We start from the raw sequence: 24216 nt of genomic DNA on the forward strand, positions 1-24216 counted from the left end.
AAATACGCCTCTCCTTTCCTGTGCTTTCAACTATACTAATATAATCAGGATCAAAGGTCAGACGGTCAGATCGAATACGCTGTCATCTTCCACTGAGAAGTTAATGCAATTTTCCCGCTCCATTAAGCTGATAGCCACTGATCAGAAAATTCATTTCTCAGACTTCTGTAGACTCTCGCGTGGAAAGGGGAGTCGACCAGCGTTGAACCGAGACACCGCAATGTGCAGTGACATTAATTTACATATGGGAATGCTATCCCAATAGACTTGACATACGAGTACGAGTGCGGGAACTACCTGGGTGACGGCAAAACAGTCGTAATTCAAACATTTCAATATCATAAACAGAAAAAAACATCCCAGTATCTTGCTCAAAGAAATGCCCGGGAGAAAGTTTTATTACTACTCGGATTTTTTATGATCTTTTACAGTTGCCATTCTCGGGCTTTTATCGCCATGTTTGTTTTCAAGCTGCTTGCTTTCAGGAGGATTGTTATTTCCTCTTTTGCAAAAACTCGATCTAAGTCGAGCTACAGACTTGATTTGATGATTTTATAACTTTATCATAAAGCTGAAAGCCGCTCAGCGAAAGTATGCTAGCTCAGAGTCCTAAGAGCCTCGTTTTCAATCAAATAATGTAAAGATGTGGATCTGAAAAACATCGGTTTTTGTTTCTGAGACATGTTTCAGTTGCATGGTATAGTTGGCCTACATACTGGGCACTATGGACTTGCAACTCTCATTAATACTTCGAATCGCTCTCCACAGAATTTGACATGTTCTGTACATCGTACACTCAGCACAAATATCTGAATATAGTACAGGCCGCCATTCTTCGTACGCGTTTTATCGTTCGCGCGCTATTTATTGGTCAGATAGCGTGCCGTTATTCGTCTGCGCGCCATTATCCTTGAAGACATATTTCATAATGAAAGTGTCTGCAGCGTATACCGGATTCTTCACGAAGAGTACACAACGCTGTTCACGAACTATGTACTTGCTGGATAGCATACTTGCTGGATAGCATATCCGTGGAAGAAGTTTCGATGTTACTTTTGGATCCTCTGTGTAAGGTTTCCATTCAAAATGCAATTACTCAAAAACACTTTCAGTTTCGATGGCATTTCTTGATTTTGTAACGTCTATAATAAGGATGGCATGAATATCAAATGATACGATTTTTTTCTATCACGAACTCAGTGAAATCATGAGCAAGCTTAGCGATATTGCCGGATCACGTAAACTGAACAATATGTTAACGCACGGTATGCCTAGTATTTACACTCGTTTCACATTCATGATGCTATCAACACATCTTTCACATATATTATTGACACCTGTTTCCGGACAAGTCATTGATTTATTAGTATTAACAAAGGAAAGTCTCGCTATACCTTGCATGAGCGGGGACTGTACTTGCAAATATTTTACTCTCCCTCGTCCCTTTCACCACCATTGTTTCACCCAAACCCATTGTTATCCATAGTGAGTGTGGACCAGTTTACGGGGAATTAGGGTGGACAGGTTGAATTTGAAACAAACCTGCGCAAGGTTATCGTGAAAGCATGAGACAGTGGAAATGCTGCACGCCAGAACAAGCGTTGCTGCAGATCTGTACCACCGAAGCCGCTATCCTTTAAATCTGCTTCCGATCCTGTGGTAAGTAATGCAATTTGAGTTTTTGAAAAGTGAATCGGATTCAGATTCACAGAGACGGTAGACAAGTTTGAAATCAGCGTGAATGTGAATACTTTATATTTCCCGTATTCAATTCAAACGGTTGCTATTTTTAATTCTCAAGTGTTTTATGCTTCACCAGTTGCCATTTAACGTCTATCAATTGACTTTTAAAAATCAAGATGCGCGGAGGAAAGAAAAACAAACGAGCGGACGATTAATTCCTGTGGTGATCAGTACTTGTCAGAGGTTACCCTGATTTTCATCGGTGTTTGAAAAAAGAGTTTCGCCGTAGAGGTCACGATGATTATATCAAACTTCAAGCTTTATTAGCCTTGATTTTACTCCTTGGTGTATTTAATATTCATCATGGTTATCCTGGTAATTCATATTTTATGACATCAATGATTATTTTCACTGTCTACCGATGAAACCTTAAATTTGACGTAAAAATAAACAGCGTCCTTCTTATTAAGGTTCGTGCCGTAACATTTTATGCTTGGCCTGTGGACCCAGAGCTCGTCAGTGGACCTGGTCTGGGGATTATTTTTGTGGATGACGTTGCCTTGCCGACTATAACTTTGATTAATAGTCAACGTAAAAAACGTCAATAACGAATGAAAAATTGCATCGGCTTAACACTACAAGTATCTGGTCAAGGACAAAAAGAAATAGAATGGTATGTTTTGATATGTCAACAAAGTTTTCCATCAACGTTAATCACACCCTGAGATACAACCTTACCGTACCCAGCCTTATTAGTTTCTATTTTTATGTTCCATCAGACATGATGATCTTGAGAAAAGATCAAAAGTGAGATGTTTGAATAAAATTTATAACAATCTAATTTATTTGGAAACTTTTACAATGGACTAGACAAAACTGGCCATGCTAAAAATTGATCAATCTAAATCAATCGTTCGTCATGGTGAATGGGAGGCTGCGATTTGATTGTATAATTTTATTTTACTTTTGCCGGTAAGTTGTGTCATAACAGAGGCTGTAAGCTCACATCCTTATGACAAAAGTGGTAATTTATTTATCATTTGGCCGGAAAAAATTCCTGGAATATAGGACATAAACGCAGCACCTGTTAAATACTTTATCATAGACACATGATCCTTTCATTAATAGTACAACAGTATAAATCTAAATCGCCCACGTTGTGATTACCGGCAGTCATGACTTTGAAATTGAACACTAGGGTAACTCGTAAGCCCCATTAATATTGAGCGAGATGATTTTGATCTTTTACTTTCAAGGTCATGTCAGTGTCCCTGAGTATTAAACAGAAAAGACACCAAGAATATATCCTTCCTTCGATATCCGAGTAAACAAAACGAAATCGCCCACCACAGTATCAAGTAGTTGCACTGGAAAAAAGTTGAGTTGTAACAGAAAAAAAGAAGCCGGCAAACCTTGTTCGCAGGAAACATTGATGTACTCAAAGAATCGCTATCAATTTGCGTGGGACACGGCGGACCGAGAGGAGCTTCCTGTAGTTTGCAAGCGAACGAGTTAGAGCCGTATCAACGGATCTATCGACCAATGCGATGAATTTCCACCAACCGTAATGAATGCTGTGATACCAAAATACAACGGCAATACCATCCCGGATACCCCGGACATATTCTTCGCGGAACTTCATGTCGCCATGGCTACAGCAAACCACTTCGGCCAATGATGTAATGTAAAGGACCTTTTTTGTCAAGGTTCACCGAATTCACAAATTTAAGATTTAAAAGTTGGATCGGTGACAGAAAGTCATCATGATCCAAATCAATACAAAAATCTTCATCATTATCTCTGATTTGTCTGATTGTAGATGAAATAACGCATCATGCATTCGTGACCTGAATTTCAGATAATTCAATTCTGTTTGCTAAAACTCCCCCGACGGTACACAACAGAAATTTACTGCAACATTTTCCTTCCTTTTCTAAAAAAAAACAGAGCAAAAATTTCGAACGAGGGAAAGAATTCTTGTTCTAAATATCTGTACGTTGACATTTCCTACCAATCAAGATTTTTTTTTCATCGTAAGAAGCATAAAAGGACCATTATTTGGCCAGAAGCTGTAAACGTAAATCCAATTATGTTTTGTCACGTTATTGTACAACAGAAACTCGCAGCCCTCATTACTACTCATCAAATATTCATAATATTCAAAAAATCTCCGAGGCTAAGCAGGCTTTATCCCAAGAACTCGATATGCTAGGCTATATGGTCTCGGGCAAAGATTGTGAATTTTTGAGCAGATTATAACAAAGGAGAATGGATAATTTTTTGCATGGTTGAGTAATCTGTCCATCTCTAAATTTCTACATTTTCGGCCCTCTGAAAACTAACGTCATCCTTGTACTTCTGTACAATCAAAACACCACTTCATGAAATTTTGCAAAGGGTTCATCGAAATGGGGAACTTTGCTTCTAGCGAAAAAGTCTGAAAAGACCGCCACTGTCGCCAAAACAACTGTAATCATGGCGTTGGCGAACAACAACACCGGAAAGAAGAAGACTCGCTGGTCTCAATTCATAGGAAAAGAATGATATCCAAAACTACCGCAGGTCTGTCTATAGGTAATATAGCTCGATTCTACCTATTAAAATGGCGAAGAATGAAGTCAATTATAGCTCTCCACTATATCTCTACCAATTGAATACAAGTCCCCTGTTTCGTTGTTTCGCTTTCTAATTTTCTATATTTAATTTGTTGCTATAGTTGTTTGTTTAGTTAGTTGTATCTACATAGCTTGTTTCACAAACTTTCACATGATGGTTCTCTCGACATGGCCGATTTCCACCGCCATAGGTGGCCTTCACACCATTGTACGACTACCCTACACATCGTTACATGAAGAGCTATGGTCACTCAAAAAATGATGATCTCCACCAGGAAATCAAGCTGGAATAGAGATAAAGCCAGACTGAACAGAGAAGTTGACAAAATAAGATTAATTGACGTGGGATAATAATGCAACAGTAGTTAGTCTGTGTTAACAGCCTAGGCCCAAAACGGAACAGAATCAAGACAGTCGCTGATATGATCGCCAAATGACACTGGAGCTTTGTGATATGCGATGTACCGATTTCACTCGATGCACATTCTGTCATTGTAATTGAGCGTAGCTAATTACATTAAATGCATTACTGCTGCATTGTCAAGGCTTTCTGAAGACCAACACAGATGGAGAGATAATGCCCTTGTGACACAAATCGATCCGAACCCAACTCTAATCTCTTAAAATTCGCTGGAGCGGAAATCTGTCGTCGACAAATTCATTGACTGGTTTTATGCTATTCGATATCAGAGCTAGACAATAGGATATTATAAAAAACACACACTACACTACGACACAAGAAAATTCAATATTTTATTATCCACGGTCACATTCATGCATGCGTACACATACATACATACATACATACATACATACATACATACATACATACATACATACATACATACATACATACGGAAACACTACTTACACTCAGACATTCGCCTTACACGCCAATGTGCGTGCAGACAGAGGGGGCTGGAGGTTGATAGGTGTATTGCGTGAGAGAGAGAGAGAGAGAGAGAGAGAGAGAGAGAGAGAGAGAGAGAGGAGAGAGAGAGAGAAGAGAGAGAGAGAGAGGAGAGAGAGGAGAGAGAGAGAGAGAGAGAGAGAGAGAGAGAGAGAGAGAGAGAGAGAGACTTGGGAGAGGTTGCGAGAGGATGAGGAGGGAAAGAGGTTAAGAGAGAGGGGAGGGAGATGTTTGCGATGGTGCTTCCAACATCAAACCTATACAACTTTTCAGATGTTTCCAGGAGAAGACACAGATGAATATTCTTGCGTCCAGCAGGGGAACGCTAAAGCTCCTGATGTGCCTGAAAGCGATGAGATATTTTCTAGTTTGATGACGACTTCACCCCGTCTAATCGAATATTTCCGAAATCATTCTCAAAATATGGTGCGTTTCACGACATTTATGTTTTAATAATGGATCGCCATCGATCAAACGATCGATCAATGGCAGAAAGTCGTGACAACAGATGGTATAACGCGATTTGAAAGTTTTTCATCAAAGGCAGTGGAAACTCCAAGATCACGGATAGACTTACCATGTCATAATAAAAACTGTACTGATTCTGAACGGGAGATACAATTTTGCGTTCTCAAAGAACAGGTGAAAATCGCATGAAGAGATGCGAAACATCATCAGACAGAACTCAGACTGATCGAACTGCGTTAAATTAATCTTTATCAGTCGTTATTTGAAGACACTAAATGCCATCAAAGTAGCCTGTTTGTTAGACTACGTTCTAGTGTTCAACTCTTCAGTGTTGTTTTTTCGAACACCGGACAAAGTGATACTGATCTGCGGTAATCGTTGACTAAAACAGCCTATATCATCCGCTTTCGTAGGAACCCTTAACTTCACCATCAGGGTAGTCACGTGTATCAAGTTCGAAACAGACACATTCAGTGACGACTCTCACTGCATTTCTTTGAATCCATTGAAGAGACCGAGACATTAAGCTTATTTCGTATGCCACCGGCATCGCCAATTCCGAAAGCCACGTCCATTTGATTTTGAAAAGGTAGAGAGAGCATTGAACTCGATGGTTCGTGCTATATGCGAGCACTGTGGAGAGCCCTCTTTATCTTGAAGTAGTGGAGGATTTTTGACAATCAAAAACTAGTGCAAAACGACAACAAAAGGTGGTTTTGTGTGGAACAGTACTTACATCGAGTTATCAATTTTACTTTCCTGAGCGATGTCAGAATTAGTAAAATTAACTGAACATGGACAGGGTATGACGGGGACTGATACTACAATCCCCGCCAGTTAAGAAAGTCAAGTGTACTCACTTCAACCAGAGAGTTCCCGCTTTTTTTTCTCCTTTGAAATTTGCAGCTCGTTCAAACAAACGCTGTGTTGGTAACTTGAACAAAGTGCCTTTCTTTGCGAATAAAACTCTTCCTCGGATGCCGCGCAAATGACAGACAGTAAGTGACTGTTCCAACAAATGTGATGTTGTATAATCGGGCAGATTCGGCGCCACCGATAAGACTGGGCACTCTCCAATCCTCTCTCTCGATCACAGGTCCTCCCCCTTCTAATTGAAATGAGTTGTCCACGTGTCGGTGTTTACTGGCTCAGGTCCACTCATCACTACTGAATGCTCGACCGGGTTATCAAGCGAAAATACGGAGGCCGTCAGCAGTGCTATTCACATGGGAACGGCGGATCAGTAAAACGCAATGAAATGATATATCTGTACCGGATGATGGATGTGTTCCGTTGATACCTTTTTCTCGGTCGTGAATTAATTTTGAGAAGACGCGTTGGAAAATTTATGTCGCAAAATAATGGGAACGGAGCAAAGAGCTTGCAATAACACTTCAATTTTGAAATACTTTCAAACTATGCTGTTTAATCGCGACTCTGTAGTCTTGCGACGATTTAACTAAATGGCTGTTTCAGCCACAGATTTAACTCTTACAGATTTACACCAAAGAACAAAGTTTATCTCAAAATGTGACTTGATAAACAAGCAAGTGAAAGACAACTCATACAATACAATGAATACGACAGCCTTAAAGGGAACTTCATACTCGTACAGTGTATAAACTTTGGCAGGTGACATCACGACAACACGTTATAGATCTGCCGCATGAGGGCGGTGTACAACAAGAGACACGAGAGGCTGATGCGATGTTCCTCACGAGGCCGAATCATTGAAAAAGGATTTTCAGAGCAAGCAATAATTGTATTATATGGTATTGGTTGAAGTAATTACAAAGGAGCAAATTATCTTCATATATTGTGCTTGCTGGCTGACTGATTTTTATATTCCTCAGGCGATGTTACCGTCCGGTGGGACAATCATCATTTGCCCCGCGCTAATGTGTCACGACAGTGTACCTCCCGGCTAGACCGAAGAATAATTTAGGGCAGAGCACATAGATACTAGTAGATCGCTTATCATTTTCCTCTCATTGAGAATGCTTCCTCGATATACATTAATTTTCCTGTCCCAGTGGAGTAATTGGAGTAAAGTATCTTTAGTGTAACGCACCTCTAGGGATTTTATATTCACAAATCTTGTACAGGGTTTGTGGGATAGCTTCTTTGTCAAATCGACATGGCAACGGTTTTAGATAGTGCCGCGCCACTGCAATTTTGGAAGTTAAAATTCAATGGCAGTTAACAAGTGCGACGATATTTTTCGCCCCCCCCCCCCAAAGTAAACGCTACGGAGAGGGAAAGACTACAAATCGAAATGTTTCCCGAGAGACTTGCGTTGAAGACCGTGCTATCGTTTGGCACTTTGCTTTCAGCGAGTTTGTGTTCATCGACAAAACAATATGGGTATATTCTGCTGTACTTTACGGGCCAAAGTTTAATGAATTTGGCCTCATATTGGTTTAGGATTCTCCTGTTTCGCGTGAAATGTGTTCCAATGTGGGGAGTTAAACAGAAAGATAATGAACTGACGTTGAGTAATTGAGTTGACCTTCGACAACATTTATGTGCCGAGTATAATGGACATAATGAAATGTTTTATTGGACGCGTTGAACGTCGCTGCACTGCCGGGATAGTTAATTTTATGTCCGTTAGCACCGCTGTTGGCATGGACAAGTAGGAGCAGCGACAACTGTGATGTCACGCTGATAATGAAGCGGAGCGTGACGTGAAATCGGTGGGGCGATGTCCCGTTGGGACCTCCAAGAAAGATCATCAGGGTCAGTGTCATGTCGCCGTAGGCACAGCCTATCTTATCTATATTAAGCAACAAGTTACATCGTTTGTCAATAGTAGAAACTACCGGTAAGGGGAGACGCATAGGGACATAGTAGTTTGAGATTATATATATATATATATATATATATATATATTATATATATAATATATATATATATATATATATATATATATATATATATATATATATATATATATATATATACATACATACATATATATATATATATATGGAGTATTTATTACATACACATATACATACATACAGACAGACAGACAGGCAGACAGACAGACAGGCAGACAGACAGACAGACATGATTGCGTCGTCTTGACTCAACATCTCATTTCGTATATGAACGCTCACAGAAGTCGTGAGACTTTCGTCGCGGATAAAACAGAAACGTACTCCAGAGAGTCGCCGGTGCGCGAGCGCGGACTACTTGTCGTACATTTTGATGACGTCGACCACAGTCGTCTCAATGGCTAATTGTCGCAAATGTGTCACCAAAGCTTAAATCCTCAATTTCTACGATGTTGATGCATCTGTTCAATTTCGAATGTCCAATTCGGTTCCTATTTTACCCTGTTCCGTTGTCGGCCTTCACTTGCTATGGATATCACTTGAGACTATACAAGGCGCCACCAAAAAAACCCATCGCATAAATGTTTCAATGAGTAGACATACAATATTTGAAAACACTTGTGTCAAAACTCGCGTTAGACATTTTTCATCAGTGTAACTGTCACTAGAAGCGGCCTGTTCAGGGAACGAAAACGGATGTGTGGGAATCAGCCCGGTGTTGTGTACAGGGCACTCCAAGAAATCGTTTGTATAGTTTTTGCGCAATTAATTTGTAAAAAAAAGGCTAATTAATTATACAAAGTCAAACTATCCCGTCACATTTCTTGGCGAACGTAATTTTAATTTTTTATGGAGCAAATTTATCAAACTTAGTCATGTCTCAGTGGTGAATGTAAGGCGACAAATACAATACTAAGAGTTTGAAGTAGAAATTTCAAATTGACGTCAGGATTTCTTCTGCGTTAATGCAATTTTAATTTCAGGCGCCCAGTTTTAAATTCGTAAATGTTTCATCTTAAATTTAGGGCCAATGGTAACCTGCACTGTGACAGGCGCGCGGCGACCTGGCTTCGAAATCGCCGAACTTGTAACAGGTGGCCATGGTAATACGTAAATAATTAAATAACACCAGTTGCTGAACGTTTCACCGAGAAATCAGACAAGCACGCTTTAATGTAATCTATCAATCTGCAGCGTAAAAGACAAACATTTCGACAGGCCAGACTCTATTGAAAGTAACATTTGCCGTCTAGCCTAGCATTCCGAATACCATTCGGTGTTCGCAAAGTGTTAAAGACAAGATTACACGATGACCAACATTGCATATGTCACCGTTAACCCTGACGTTAAAACTCAAACAAAAAAAAGATATTCAAACAAAGGCAAGCGTATTTAGATTCCAGTAAAAACATGACGATTCATATTTTTGATAAGCGGCTATGAAATCATTGACTTTACCGTACGTTGTGTTACAATGCTTATTATCATTCGCACACTGCAGTCGATTGAAAAAAGTCAACCTTCCTCACTGAGTCCTGTCAGAAAGAAATGCAATGTGCTGGAACATGCCTTTTTTCAATGAAACACACAGAATCTGACGCGGATCGACAGAGTTGTCGATCCGTCCCAGTCGTAGGAACTAAACACTTACCAAATTTTGGTAGCCGCCCGTGGTCTTTCAGCGGGTAGAAGAAAGGGTTTCTTCTGCAGACCAAATTAAAAAGATAGAAGGGTTCTCATATTAACACGACGCGAACTGGTGAGAAAGTAGACACGGAACTCTTGCAAACGTTTCTCCACAACAGAATGATTGAAGTCCGCTTAACGAGCTTTCGGGAAATATCCTGTGTACGTCACACGATGATCTCAAACGAACCAATCGATGGCGACCAACTATGATTATAATTTGGAAGTTGCCAGTTCCGTGCGAGGACCGATCGTTGATTCCGCCCTGTGTGCGCATGCGTTCTTCGAATTAAATTGTAAAAGACATTTACACACCTCTGGAAGTGAAAAGTAAGAATCTTAAGGAAAAGACGTGCGTCATGTTTCGGCGCGTCATGGCTTCGGTATTAACCTCGCTGATTTCCCATTTGGCCACTCAAAAACATTGTCACACTCCGAACACACAGATTTGAACGACTGATTAGCCGAGCAAGTTTGCCTAGGACCGGGAAACGTACACCTATCTGTGTCGCCGAATCTTACAGGAGACGGCACACCGATGACTGTTATCGTCATTTTATTGCTGTCATATAAATCCCCGACTGAGGGATATTACCTTCGACGCTACTCTCCTAGAAATTCAATCCGACGACGAAAGTCTTAAACAAATGTTGACTCGCGCTAATCTGTTTCCTTTCCTTTTTATTTTGCATTCGAGGCGCACTTACACGCTCTTATAGATTCACCGCACTCCCATGAGCCAAATTACCACCCAACATATTGATAGAATAAAAACCCAACTAACTGAATCCACTCTTGATAATGTTAATAAAATCGGTCGGGATATGGAAACTAAGATAACTTCTGAGATGGAATTGCTGATACAATGGCTTCTGGGTCTTTGCCTCCGAATAATACCATGGTAATAATTACTTTGTTTTCGTTGGCGTCGACGCCACCCCCAGGCTGAAACTGAGTAAAAATGAGTGTCCCCTAAGCTCAGAAATGTTCACGTTTTATGAGAAAAAAGTTCTCGTAAAAATATGCTTTAAAAAAGAGTCAGCCAAAAAAATTAAAGATCGAGAGTTTGACTATAGAGCCGAGCTGATCTTGGTTGAGAAGCACTGCAGACGAGTTTTGCAACAATGGCAGTTCCTTTATTTGTATTTACAATAAATATCACACAATGTATGGACTTTAAGTAGCGTCTGAACACATGAAGCCAATCCTTGAACGTCAAGAATAAGACTGTGAAAGTGAAAACTCTATTTAATCCACAAGCATAGCAATGATCCCCAACATATGGCGGGCCAGAAACGTATTTAAAAAAATTGAGAGTCCGAATATTTGTCCCCAAGGTGAATTCTACCTAAATATCCACAGGATCTCACAGAAAGGGCGCTTACATTGATGCAAAGTTTTCGTTTTCGTCACCGGGGTAACACCCAAGCATTACAGAGAGTAATTAGACAAAGACGGAAAGAAAGAAAGAAAGAACGCATATGTCACTAAATTTAATTTAATTCGAACACCTGTTTGAATTCTTCACATTACTCACTTTGATTTATAGGCGGCGCGAATTAATACAGTGAACATCTACTTCCACGTGGCGGTCCCCTGGGCAATATTCTCTATAGTCTTGTCAGTTCCATCGGGACAGAAATGACTGTAAGTGTAATCTATAATGCCCTATGGACACAATAGTGTACGCCCTGACGTATAAATAACACACAAACAATGGTAAGAGCATTGTTCACGAAGACAAATTCGGCGACTTTGATAAATGAAATCCAGTGATTACAACCCTGTACTTAATCAAAAAGTGAATAATTAGCTTATTTTCATACGAAAGCCTGTAGGTTAATTGGTGTGCATATCGAACTTAACCCGCTAATTAAGATAACTCGGTGAGTATTGACGCAATCAAGATATGCCATGGAGTTTATATTAACATGAATGAAAGTGTAAGAGAAGCTGCAGTTTAGGATCAGACAGGAGAGGAAATATGAAATCCTAGCACTAATTTTTTAAGTCAAACTTCATATATTGGAGACGTCATATACTTAACATTATAGGCGATTTGACGGCTCACAGTCAGTGTCGCCTGACAATGGCCTGAGTCGATTGTGTAGATATTGTAGAGTACAACTCTAGGCAGATATAAAGGGAGCATGGGACAGGTTATATTTTGTTAATTATCATTTGGTCGTGACTTATGCCAGTGTGCTTCTTAGACACAATCATAAATTTAGGAAAGTTCACTACAATGGGGGTGTATCGTGTAAGGCATCACCGCGGGATGCGCTCACTCATTTCGAAACACTTGACACCGTTTCCAGCCAATATGCTTTCTATAACGAACACGATTGAGACTAATTTGGGAGAATAGGGTATTGTAGTAATGTTAGTTTATTCGGCAAATTTAAACTCGTCTACTTTTTCTCTTTTCGCAATTTACTAGTTTTTATGAGTAATTTGTAATTTTAGAACTTACAACTATAGGGCACCTAACGCTTTTGATAAATTTAAATAATATTTATTTAAAGATCATATTTTCCCAATTAGTTCCAATCGCGTCAACGCTGATTTGACCATGTGAGTTCAATGTAAATTTGAAATTCCCTTTAGCTTTTGCTTACCACTTGCGTGTCCTTGTGTTACACACGACTTGGCTTCACACGACCCTCAATGTTTTTTTCGCTGTCTTATACATACCACAATGAAAAGTGCTCTGGTGATATGGCGCAAAATGCCTCCAGTATGCGCCTCGACATTGAAAGACTTAAACTTTTGCTCAAAATTTCCTCAAGGAATCTTTCAACTATTCTCTTTCACAATGAAGAATGAAAATCGGAGGGAGTCACCGGGCAAACTTTGGTACTACAGACGCAAATTACTAAAAATTTACCTATATCTGAAATTCAAAATGGCTGCCATCCCTGTGTTAACTGTATGAAAAATACAATTTTCGATTTTCGAAAAAAAAAACCAAGACTTTGACAAGTTTTCGTACACCAATAGCTTTAAAATAAACACCCACAAGTGGTAGATCAGAAAAGAATTAACAAAGTTTTAGGGTCTGAATATCTGTCGCCGAGGCGCATTCTACCTAAGTAGTTAGAAGACCTTTACGTGAGAACTTGCGATGAAATGTGGGGTTGAGAGAAACGTTGCACTTGTCAATGATAAAGGGTAATTTCCAATATAGATGGCTCTCATTTAAATGTCTCTTACACCTGAATGTGTCACGAACAAGGTACGATTTTTTTACAGTTACAATTAAGTACATCAAAACCAAACAAATGGCAATTACATAAGCGATTGTGTATGCGGTACAAATTTATTTCGTAATCAGGGCCAACAGAATAAATATTGTTAATGTGGTTTTTTGATTATTTACAACCGGTTGCCCAGTGGTTTTTAAGAATGTTTCAAGTACTTGAAACTCGCAAGTACGGGTACAAATCAATGTAATATATTGTTAATACCTTTAATAGTCTAGTTTGTCGCTGGATTGTGTTCAAATCCTCAGCAGGAGCTTATTTACTCGTGCATTATGGGGGAGTGGGCGATGTGTTTTAGGTGTGTGTCACCGATTTCACTTCACTTGCAGTCAATTTACTCGGATTAAACCACACGACAGGTGGAATGTTGAGTTGACAGGGAAAATCTAAACAGAGCATGCAGGGTATAGTCTGTGTAATTGATTCGGGCAGGTTACACCGTGGCTTGCTTCGCTGCAAAGGTTAATTTGTTGGGGCAGAGTGGTGCCTGTGAACGAGACCACATGCTGGTGTAATAAAACTGTAACAAGCTAAGTATTCGGGTGGTAATTTGTAATATTCCACTTGATCGTTCAGTAAGCAATTTTCAGTGATTGATAAATGATACAGAGCGCACACGATCCTAAGTTTTTATTTTCTTTGCGGATTGGGGAAAACATGCATACTTCACGGCGTAACGTTTCGTGCTTAGGTAACGTGAAGTGTGTTTCGTCCAGGCAAATAGCGTAACGTGTCATTTTGCTTGCTTTTTGGTTGGACCCCCCCACACAGAGATAGACTTACTTTAATAAGTTTGCATTTGACTTGAGACGTCGGATTGCCTGTTGACCTCGAATGTCGGGTCAATTTCTCTGCGCATAATTCCTAAACACCCGCGTTTGCAGATGTCTCGGACACGTGACTCTGTGTCGATCATTCAATGCGAAAATGGTCCATGGTGATGAAAGGCGGTCGTTACACTCTTACTTTAGCTTCAATTCGACGACACACGATTTCATTGTCAAGTGCCCTTGCACTAGACCACGAGCACGACATTTAGAACACATCAGCCCATCGCTAGTATATGTAATTCCATCGTTACTGACAGCTTAATAACCTTTTAGCAAACATGCCATATATAATTGAAATCTATGAACCGCCATGAATTACATGTCATCGGTTGGCTAATCAGTAATCGTTGTACTTTTTGATTTTTAATCATCTAGTATTCACGTCGAACATATATATTTCACAGCTGATTGAGTTGATTGCCAAGACTTAGAGTAGCAGTATGATTGTTTGTACAAAGCCAATAATTTTTAACCTTCCCGGATCTATAAACTGTTCCCGGACATAATTATTTACATTAGAGTATGCACACTCTATTAATGAGGAATTCACATTATATATTAACTTTTTTCAGACAACGATATAGGAGCTTTCTTCTCAAGTAACTGCTTTTCTGCGTTGACTCAATGTCGTGCACCTACAACTTTCTCCGAAAAGAACAAATTTCGAGAGTATCCTTGAATATCTATAACCATACGGTCCCGTCTCAACTGTTCATAGACAATAATATGTTTGTGCATCTACAAATCCGCTACTGCAGCTTGGTGCAGTTTCCTCATTGGAGATACATGGGTTGATAATGTCTGTACTCCACAAACTGTTCTGCTACCCCATCATATGTAGGTCGCCGATCTTTAAACACCCCAAAACACTCCTTAATATTGTTATAGAAGAGAAAGCGCGGGCTTCTGGAGAACAACATGTAGAATCGCGAGGTAAATGAGGGCAGTTGAATCCCACGATATTGCACAATAAAACGGGCAAGCACAATCGACTCATATTACTCAGTAAGATGGTAAAAAACACATTGATGTTTGCATCACTTCCATTGTGTTACATGTCACATCGCAACGAAGTTTACGTGTTGTGTAAATCAAATTTTAAAATGTGATCGGATAAAGGAGTTTGTTAATGGCAATGTAAATATCGTTTATGCTATTATAAAACATAAAACGTTCTCAACGATCAGCCGGCAATTTTCATCGCCCAAGGCGGCTCTGAGTGCTAAATTTGACAGTCACAACTCCAAAGTATTTGATTATGTTAATCATAAACATAAAGTTAATTTTATCTCTCGCACCATGAGGGTACTTGCATACATCAGTACAATGTACAATGTCTCATAAAGAGATACATAACACAGTGGATAGTGTCCTTAAGTCACATAAGTGGCATGCACTTGTCTCATTTCAAATCTTCACAGAAACTTATTGTTATTTTTGAACAGCACATGGTCAGAAATTGCTGGGAAATGTAAATTCAATTAGACCTGTTGTTTTTCCTAGTTTAGGCTTTACCGTTAGCTTTAAGTTGTCTAGTTTAATGAACCTCGCAAGTTATAAATAGTGTGACTCATTACTAGACAGTCTAATCTTTGACTGTAAAAAGTCGGCCTACAGTAGGCAGAAAGCCAACAAGGCAGACAAATGGCAATTACACAGATTGTAAATCCAAGCTTACTGCCTGCAGATGACATACCTCATAACCGTATAATCGGGGCATTTTTCAACCTTATTGTTTTCACACAATTTGACCGCCTAAGGAATCCATTCAAATAAGACAGACCCAATAATCGACCGCTGAAGACCGAGATACATGCAATTTGTATGGCTTCGACGTGAATTTTCCAAGACCCTCCTTTGTTTTTGTGAGTCGATCAATACTTTACAACAGTGTGCTGTGAGAGAGCGATGGCGACACCGTGTTGATTTCATGTTGTACGGTAGGCATCATGATGTGGGCAGGACGCTTAACCGCGGATTCTCCACCAGTTACAACTTTAACAAGGCCACATTATTGTAAGGAAAAGGCAAATCAAAGCTGTACGTCAGATCTGAAACTTCTATCAGTGCGAATTGCCAGTCGTATTTGTATCTGGGTAAACTAGGACAGAAAACTGCAATCATCGATTTCACTTAACTTGATTCATCAATCGATCATTCCTTTTAAAGAGAGTGACTTCACTGAATTGATGTATCTCGGGCAAATATTTTTCATCGGTTAAACGTCACTTTTATACACCCTTCTGTGAATGTCTTTGCTCAGAACTAACTGTTTGTTGTACCTGATCAATTCTCATAAAATCGAATCACATTAATTTTTTTTGCCCGCGCAAGACTATCAGATATCACGTTCAAACTAAAGGAGATCAAAGTATGAATTTACGAATTCTTATCACCACTCTTGTCGTTGTCGTTAATATTACGAGTTAACATTAAATAAATAGCGACATTACTCGTGGTTGTAAAACGAAACTTCTTTAAGTACACATCCATGAATTAAAGGTCAACTTCGTCACAATTATACAGACGGCGCATTTTAGGAACTTTGGACATATATACAGACGGCGTATATTTTCGAAACTTTAGGCATAACACCTGGGTGCGATGATTGTGCGCACTGTCTACACAAATCCTCCATAGCTTCGGAGTTAACCAATAAGAATGATAATGATGACTCCGTGCAATTGAATCGATAGACACATCCAGTGCATAATAGACAACCAATTACAAGTTCAGGATTATATAATAACGCCTGTTGCATAGAGTGTAAGGGAGGCGATCAATATGTGTAAATTTTTGTGTTTCCCGACATCACATCTCGAGTAATACGAAAACACACTATAAATCATAGCTCGCTTGAACCGGGAAATAGGCACCTGCCATCGCTGTTTTGGTTGCTTCCTGGTATCATTTGATGCGATTTAATCACACCTGTCTGATAGATAAAGCTATAAGTCAATATTAAAGAATCGATTACTCAAATGTTAACAATCTCAACAAGGACGGTCCCTCATTCACCATAGCGTTTCAAAGTGCCATTAGCAAAATTAAAGGATATGTTTATGAGATACTCATTACATGCTTCAGTCTGGTCGCAAGTGAGTTGACTTAAGGCATGGTACACGAGGCCATAAACTTAGGTATTCACGTACTTTGATTATAACAACATGGATTGACATGTCGGCAGAAATTTTCCAATCAAGTCTTCACTGTACTAGTAACCAAGGAATGTTGAAACTGCATGATATATTCATTTGCTTTTCACGTACTGTGCGAGACTACGCCTTTGTGCGAGAACTGTCAGACGACGTATGTGTGAGAATAACGGTAGAAATTAATGATTAGTTTAAGCCCTGTCACTCATGTTATAGTGAAACACACCAATGCTGCTCTCTCTCTCTCTCTCTCTCTCTCTCTCTCTCTCTCTCTCTCTCTCTCTCTCTCTCTCTCTCTCTCTCTCTCTCTCTCTCTCTCTCTCTCTCTCTCTCTCTCTCATGTTTTGCATACCAAATCTCAAAGGTTGCAGCTCCACTTGATAAAATTATGGTTACTGAGTGCCACTGACCTCCTTACATACTAAAATCTACTATGGACCTGTCAAATCTGCGTTAGAAGAGTTCGATGTTGAATCAAAGTCTACAAAATCGGATGGATCCATTCTTATGGGAGGCCAGACTTTGCTACCCCAAAAACGTTGCCACAAATTAAAAACACAGAATCAAAGAGAAGGCATTCTTTCTGACTGACGTCGAGAAAATATAAGCTTAAGCTAGCTGTAAAAATGTGTGACAACATCAAATGGAATGAATTTGAAACGTATTACTCAATGTTATATGCCATAGAGTCTGTTCGTGTAGTACAGTTGACCGGATATTGATCGCGTTTCAGATGCGACAAGACTCAGCATGTCTCTACGAGCGAAACCGAAACAAAATAATCACTTTTACGTTAAACCCATTCAAGCGTTTCTATGCCAGCTATTTCAGTGCCCTCGAATAACTTTTCTTCCATACGTGAAACGTCACGCCGGGAGAGTGCGAAAGCCATTGAAATATCGAAATGCACACGGCCGGCCTTCAATTCTGTCCCCGTTCTTAAAATATTCCAACATTAATTTTTGAAAGGTGCAAATTATTACCCAGCACAGGGCAGGCTACACGCGAGTTGGCCACTTAGAGTAAATTGAAATAGGACATCCATGTTATGAGGTAGTAAATTCTAAAGATCAACACTTCCGTTCAAGACTGTATCTAAAACCAATCAAATCCTACGGGCAATGGCCACGTCTGCTAATGCATAGCAATAAGAAATGCACCTGTAAAAGAAACACAATTAAACCTGTTTTTTGTGTGTTGGTTCTCTCAAATGGGTTTAAAGTAGTTTTCATCTGCGGCTTTGGTTGCCTGTAATACCGTTGCGAGTATCTGCTGCACACCGTGTTTTCCAAATGGAGTGAAGAGTCAAAAGTTGCTGATGGTGATGGATTGGTTGCTAAACGAATATTTATCTGTACCCTGGAACCCTTTTTTTCGCATTTATTGCATTTATGCAGCTGCAGACCTTAGTGCTACTACTTTCAAACAAATTTATAATTTGCTTTCCGGGATTATACATACGATGAGGACGATGAGAAAATGACGAAATCAAGACACTAAAATCACACTTTATTTATATTCCCTTATTTTCGGGGGACTAATATATATATATATATATATATATATATATATATATATATATATATATATATATATATAATATATATATATATATTATATATATATATATATATATATATATCTCGGGCTGGTGGTCATGATCGAAATACTGATGATGCCCTCGTCTACGGCTCGGGCATCATCAGTATTTCGATCATGACCACCATCCCTTGGGCAGGCAAAAAATCGTGATATTGCCCTCGCTCTCATGTGTTATTATTTGACTATAGCATTGGAGTATATACATATATATATATATATATATATATATATATATATATATATATATATATATATATATATATATATATATATATATATTAATATATATATATATATATATATGTGTGTGTGTGTGTGTGCATATATATACACACATATGTCTGTCTGTCTGTCTATCTGTCTGTCTATCTGTCTGTCTGTCTGTCTGTCTGTCTGTCTGTCTGTCTGTCTGTCTGTATGTATGTATGTATGTATGTATGTATGTATGTATGTATGTATGTATGTATGTATGTATGTATGTATGTATGTATGTATGTATGTATGTATGTGTGTATGTATGTGTGTATGTATGTATGTTATACTACGATAGAGGCTACATGGATGTAAGTTTGTTGAATTGTGAACTGTGTAATGTATAAAGCCAATGTGCGTGCAGTTTAGTTTCACTGACAAGCCCGAAGAGATATGTTAGCAGAGACGGTACTCAAGTAAGTATAAGTAATTATCAAAAGTAACTCTGAAAACTCCTGGAGACACGTCAGTACTGTGTCCTACAGACAATTAAACATGAATCCAAGTTGTGTATTTGTAAAAACAAGGTTTTTCTAGAATTTTGCTTTCTCTCGCTCTGATTTGTATACTGCTTTCTGTAGTTTATTTTCAACCAATGTGGGATACAGCAACACCGGAATGGCATGTATTGACCTAAGGATTCACTCCAAACATCCGACAACCGGTCTTTTTTCTCACGACACTGTGAACGTAGGATGCTAATACCTGCTGCACGATGAGATCGAACAGTCGCCTATCTCCAAAAACAAATGTACTCAAGAGATTCCATGCCCCTCAAAGTAATGATCGTGCCACGTGAGCACGGGCAAAAGATAACAGAAAACATGCATGAGTGACTCCGCGAATAAAACAGTACCGACGTCCGTTCACAGTTTTTAAAAAATACTTCAGCGTTACCTCGGGTGTTATGCAAAACTCAAATGGAATGGCCTGACATGGAGTTTGACTGACTCAGTTGGTAAATGCAAGATTGTGAAATACAGGCTAAAACAATGTTTCTGTTCATTTCCCCGCAAGCTATCATATTGAAACTGATCACGCCAAATCAGCGGCAACTTTCCGAGTCCCGACCTTCTCACCTTGTATATTGCGCCAATTGGCGACGTTTGCCACGCGCTCTAATTTCACTTGATTAAGAATCGTTAAATGAAAATAAATTGTCTCCAGAGTCGAGAAATTAGCAAACGGAGGGTAATAAAACAGCTTGAGAAACCATTTGTTTCTGACGACCGAGTCGTGATGTAAACCGCCACTCCAAGCGGCCAATTTGAAGAACATTCCGCGTCTTTCTTCCGGCGATTTCTCGTTTTATTTGTTCTTTGTAATCACACCTTTTGATGAGGGTTTTCCTGATTGATATATACGGTCGCGGGGAATAGAAGGCCGAGCTTTTTATACTGCCTGTGGAACAAATCATAATTAATTGTACCTTAACCAGCCGCTGACAAATTACAGATCATAATAGTCGCCCTGGGCATTCAATACATAGCAATGAACCTTTGATCAATGTTACTCTGAAAAGATGTAACATCGACCAAATATACGAGTTACCGAATGAAAGAGTGCATTTGTCATTTTTATTAGTTTTTTAACTGAGAAATATCAAATGTATTATGACGTGTGGTGGAAGCCTCGAGAAAAAGTGCCCAGAAGCGGAGTGGAGTTGTATTTTGTGAATGATGTTATACCGTTTCGCCTCGTGAGATACAGCGTCCAAAAGTTGCCAGACAAAATGTGATATTATAAGATAAGCGAGGTTGCCTGCTATTAAGCCCAAATGCTTTGCAATTAAAAATGAACTATATCAAATTAATGAATGAATTAATGTATTTATTTATTAAAATAAACTTTAGCCAGGAATGGGCTGCCTTACTCTTTTTTATGTATTAGTTTGATTACTAGACATTTTCCGGAAAGGAGGGACAGCAAGTGAAGACAAGACCTGTCTGAGGTGTAGGTCTCAAGATACTTCGTAGAAAACAAGCAAAATTCAGCAGTAGATGTTGGGTCAGTTATGGGCTGCAAAGTAACAGTAGCAAAATATCAATGTAAAAAACAAGAACGGGAAAACTCCTTACAAGTTCGAAATTAAAGGCTTTATCAACGGAGACCGTTGAACATTTGCTCATGTGGGTCCTTTTGAAATCGGTTTACTTGCGATTCGTGTTTCTGTGTCCAAACGGGTGATTGGAAAACTGGATTGATATCATTGAGGAAATTTTAAATCTTTACACTGAGTATTGTTCATGTAACGATTAATCTTGGGCATCGAGTACTGATTTACATTGTCCAAATATTACATGACGTGTTTTCACTTCGTTCAGCTATTGTGAAGTTGAAACTAACAAAGACGTGAGAACCATGGAAGTATTGAATCAAGTTAATATTGAAGGCTCAATTTAAAAGTGCACTTTTTCTTCATCGAATACATCGTGATGGAACGCCTTCTACATCGAAAACCGGAAACCAAAGTTATGAGCAGACCATTATGTGCTGCGGGCGATATTCTTTACTCCATACAAAGGACTGAAAATTACGTTGAGGTTTAATTGAAGGTCACTTCTCTGACGGACTGTTTTCACTTTAACTGGAAGAATTTGGGTGTTTTGACACACCTTTAGGGGTCTGTAAGGGCAAAAATACGACAAGGTATACCAAACAGAAATTCGATATTTCTTGGGGTAGAGGAGTTGGGATCATTTATGGCGAATTGAAACTCGATATTTCTGGTCGAATACACCTCGAGGACAGATATTTTACTCATATTTCAACAATATTTTTCTGGTCTATTGCTTGTGTAAACTCATTTTGACGTTTTGTGCGCAAATAAGGTTTTAACCGTCATCCTTTTGTGAAAATCGAAAATTTGAATTTCCCATAGATTTGACACAAAATAGCAGCCATTTCGAATTTCAAGTGTCGTCGAATTCAGATTTGTTTTTCTAGTACCAAATTTTGCACGTTGACCCCTTATTTTTATTCCTGACGTTAAAAGAGAATGCTTGAAAGTTACCTTGAGGAAATTTGAGCAAAAGTTTACGCCTTTCAGTTTCGAGGTTCGTGCTACCTCAAAGAACAAGCCATTAAGAGATTGGACGGCGAGGGGCTCGTCATCTTGCGAGTCGAAAACACCCATGCCATAACTCAGGACGCATATGAAGCAATGAAAAGTCAGGGAAAAAACAGATGAAAAAATATGTGAGTGGAAACACTCCGCAGGAACCGTCATACATGGAAAATTTTCATGAAGATTAAGACACACACATGACTGGCGGCCACAAGTCAATACTTAATTACCAGGAGGAACGGGGACGGTTGCTGAACTTTAAAAATTTTGCATCCGTTCAGGCAGTTGGGATTCTAATTTCTCATACAGGCTGGGCTATAAAGTCCAACAAAGTCATGCAGTGAAAAAGAGCAAAGCTACTCGCGACCTATGAGTCAGTATCTGTTTCGCGTTGCTAAGCGACGTCGTATTCACATCATCCATATGTGATGTTTATGATATTCGAGTTGGTTTATTCTCTGAATAACGTGGTTGGTGTGGAGTGTTTTAATTAATACTCAAAGAAAGAGAGAACAGCGCTCTCGAGCAGCGTACGTTATGGCAAACCACAAGCTACTTTTCAAAATAGGCGATGCGTCTCTGCCGGCAAGCGCGAGGATTGCCGGCTTTGGAGAGCGAAAGCTGATATGGGCGGTTCGAAAGCCTACTCGGTGCCGTGCGGTGGGGGTGAGAGACGCGGTACTTACACCATCGTACAGCCTGAGCACAATCCAGTACACGGATTGCACAGCACATGATGCTGAGCATTAACAAAGCTGTGAAAGTCAGTCCATGGCGGACGGTATATGTAACCATGGATATAGCTTTTATGGGTTTTCTGTTACACACCGGTCACAACATTGGCGCGCTCACTAGATTACTGAAATCTCTACCGATGTCGTCGGCTGGCTCTTTTGTAACAGAATCGTTCATCAGATGCACTCAATATTTTGAAATGCTAGCCTTTATTATTAACCCCCCCCCCCAGATACACGTTGCAATGTACTAAATATACCACCAGAACCTTAAGGAGTCAAGTTGAAAATACAACGTGGATGCTTACAACGTTAGAGCGGGGTTCCTGCCCATCAACTAAGCCCGTAATTACCGTTGACAAGGTAATGTAGGATTATATCACAGGCGGGGAAAACTGGGAACATCATGGTGAACATGTTGTAAGCGGTTTCTGGCGAAGATGCATACTGTGCTCAGGCAGACGATTTTTTCCCCTACAAATCATACATCTCGCAGAGATTATGACGAGGAACTACACGCTGCAATTTTGCAATAAAAACGCAAATTCTAGTACGTTTCGAGCTGTCAGTATTAAAAAGACGAAATTTAGATGTGATCGATCAATTCGTGAAGTAAGACTGAATCTATAACAACTTATTTTATTTGTAGAAGAAAAAGCTGTACTACGTTATGTCATTTCGTGATTTCTCATTCAAACAGAATGAAAAGTCTTGGGAATAACTTAATCCCGTTGTCGCTCATTGACCGGTGTCTGTCTCAAACAGCCTCTTCCTGAGTCTCTGCCAGTCTCTTACTCTGTCTGTCACAGAGTCAGTCACACACACACTATCCATTCCCCTCTCTCCCTCTCTCTCCCTCCCTCTCTCTCTCTCTCTCTCTCTCTCTCTCTCTCTCTCTCTCCTCTCTCTCTCTCTCTCTCTCTCTCTCTCTCTCTCTCTCTCTCTCTCTCTCTCTCTCTCTCTCTCTCTCTCTCTCTCTCACCGTAATCTCCCGTCTCTTTCATCCACAAGTTTTACTGCAACAGCTCCACAGACTTGAGTGCACAGACTTATTAAATTAGGCATAGATTGAAACTTCAAACCCAGTTCAGTTTTTAAAGTTGCAGTTTGA

General features: G+C 39.5%; 1 protein-coding gene across 3 annotated transcripts in view; it reads right to left on the minus strand.

The window, feature by feature from the left end:
• LOC139120082 (uncharacterized) overlaps nt 1-24216 on the minus strand; it is a 79288-nt gene that overhangs the window by 49984 nt on the left and 5088 nt on the right. The window contains exon 1 of one of the 3 annotated variants that reach the window (XM_070684160.1): nt 10168-10387. The exons of 1 other annotated variant lie outside the window; for it this stretch is intronic. The gene's annotated coding sequence lies outside the window, so the exon portion shown is untranslated. Of the gene's footprint in view, nt 1-6536; nt 6678-10167; nt 10388-24216 lie in introns of those variants that run through there. One more of the 3 variants, XM_070684162.1, reaches the window with a different exon arrangement.

Source organism: Ptychodera flava, chromosome 20 (assembly GCF_041260155.1).
Source record: "Ptychodera flava strain L36383 chromosome 20, AS_Pfla_20210202, whole genome shotgun sequence".
Lineage (NCBI taxonomy): Eukaryota > Metazoa > Hemichordata > Enteropneusta > Ptychoderidae > Ptychodera > Ptychodera flava.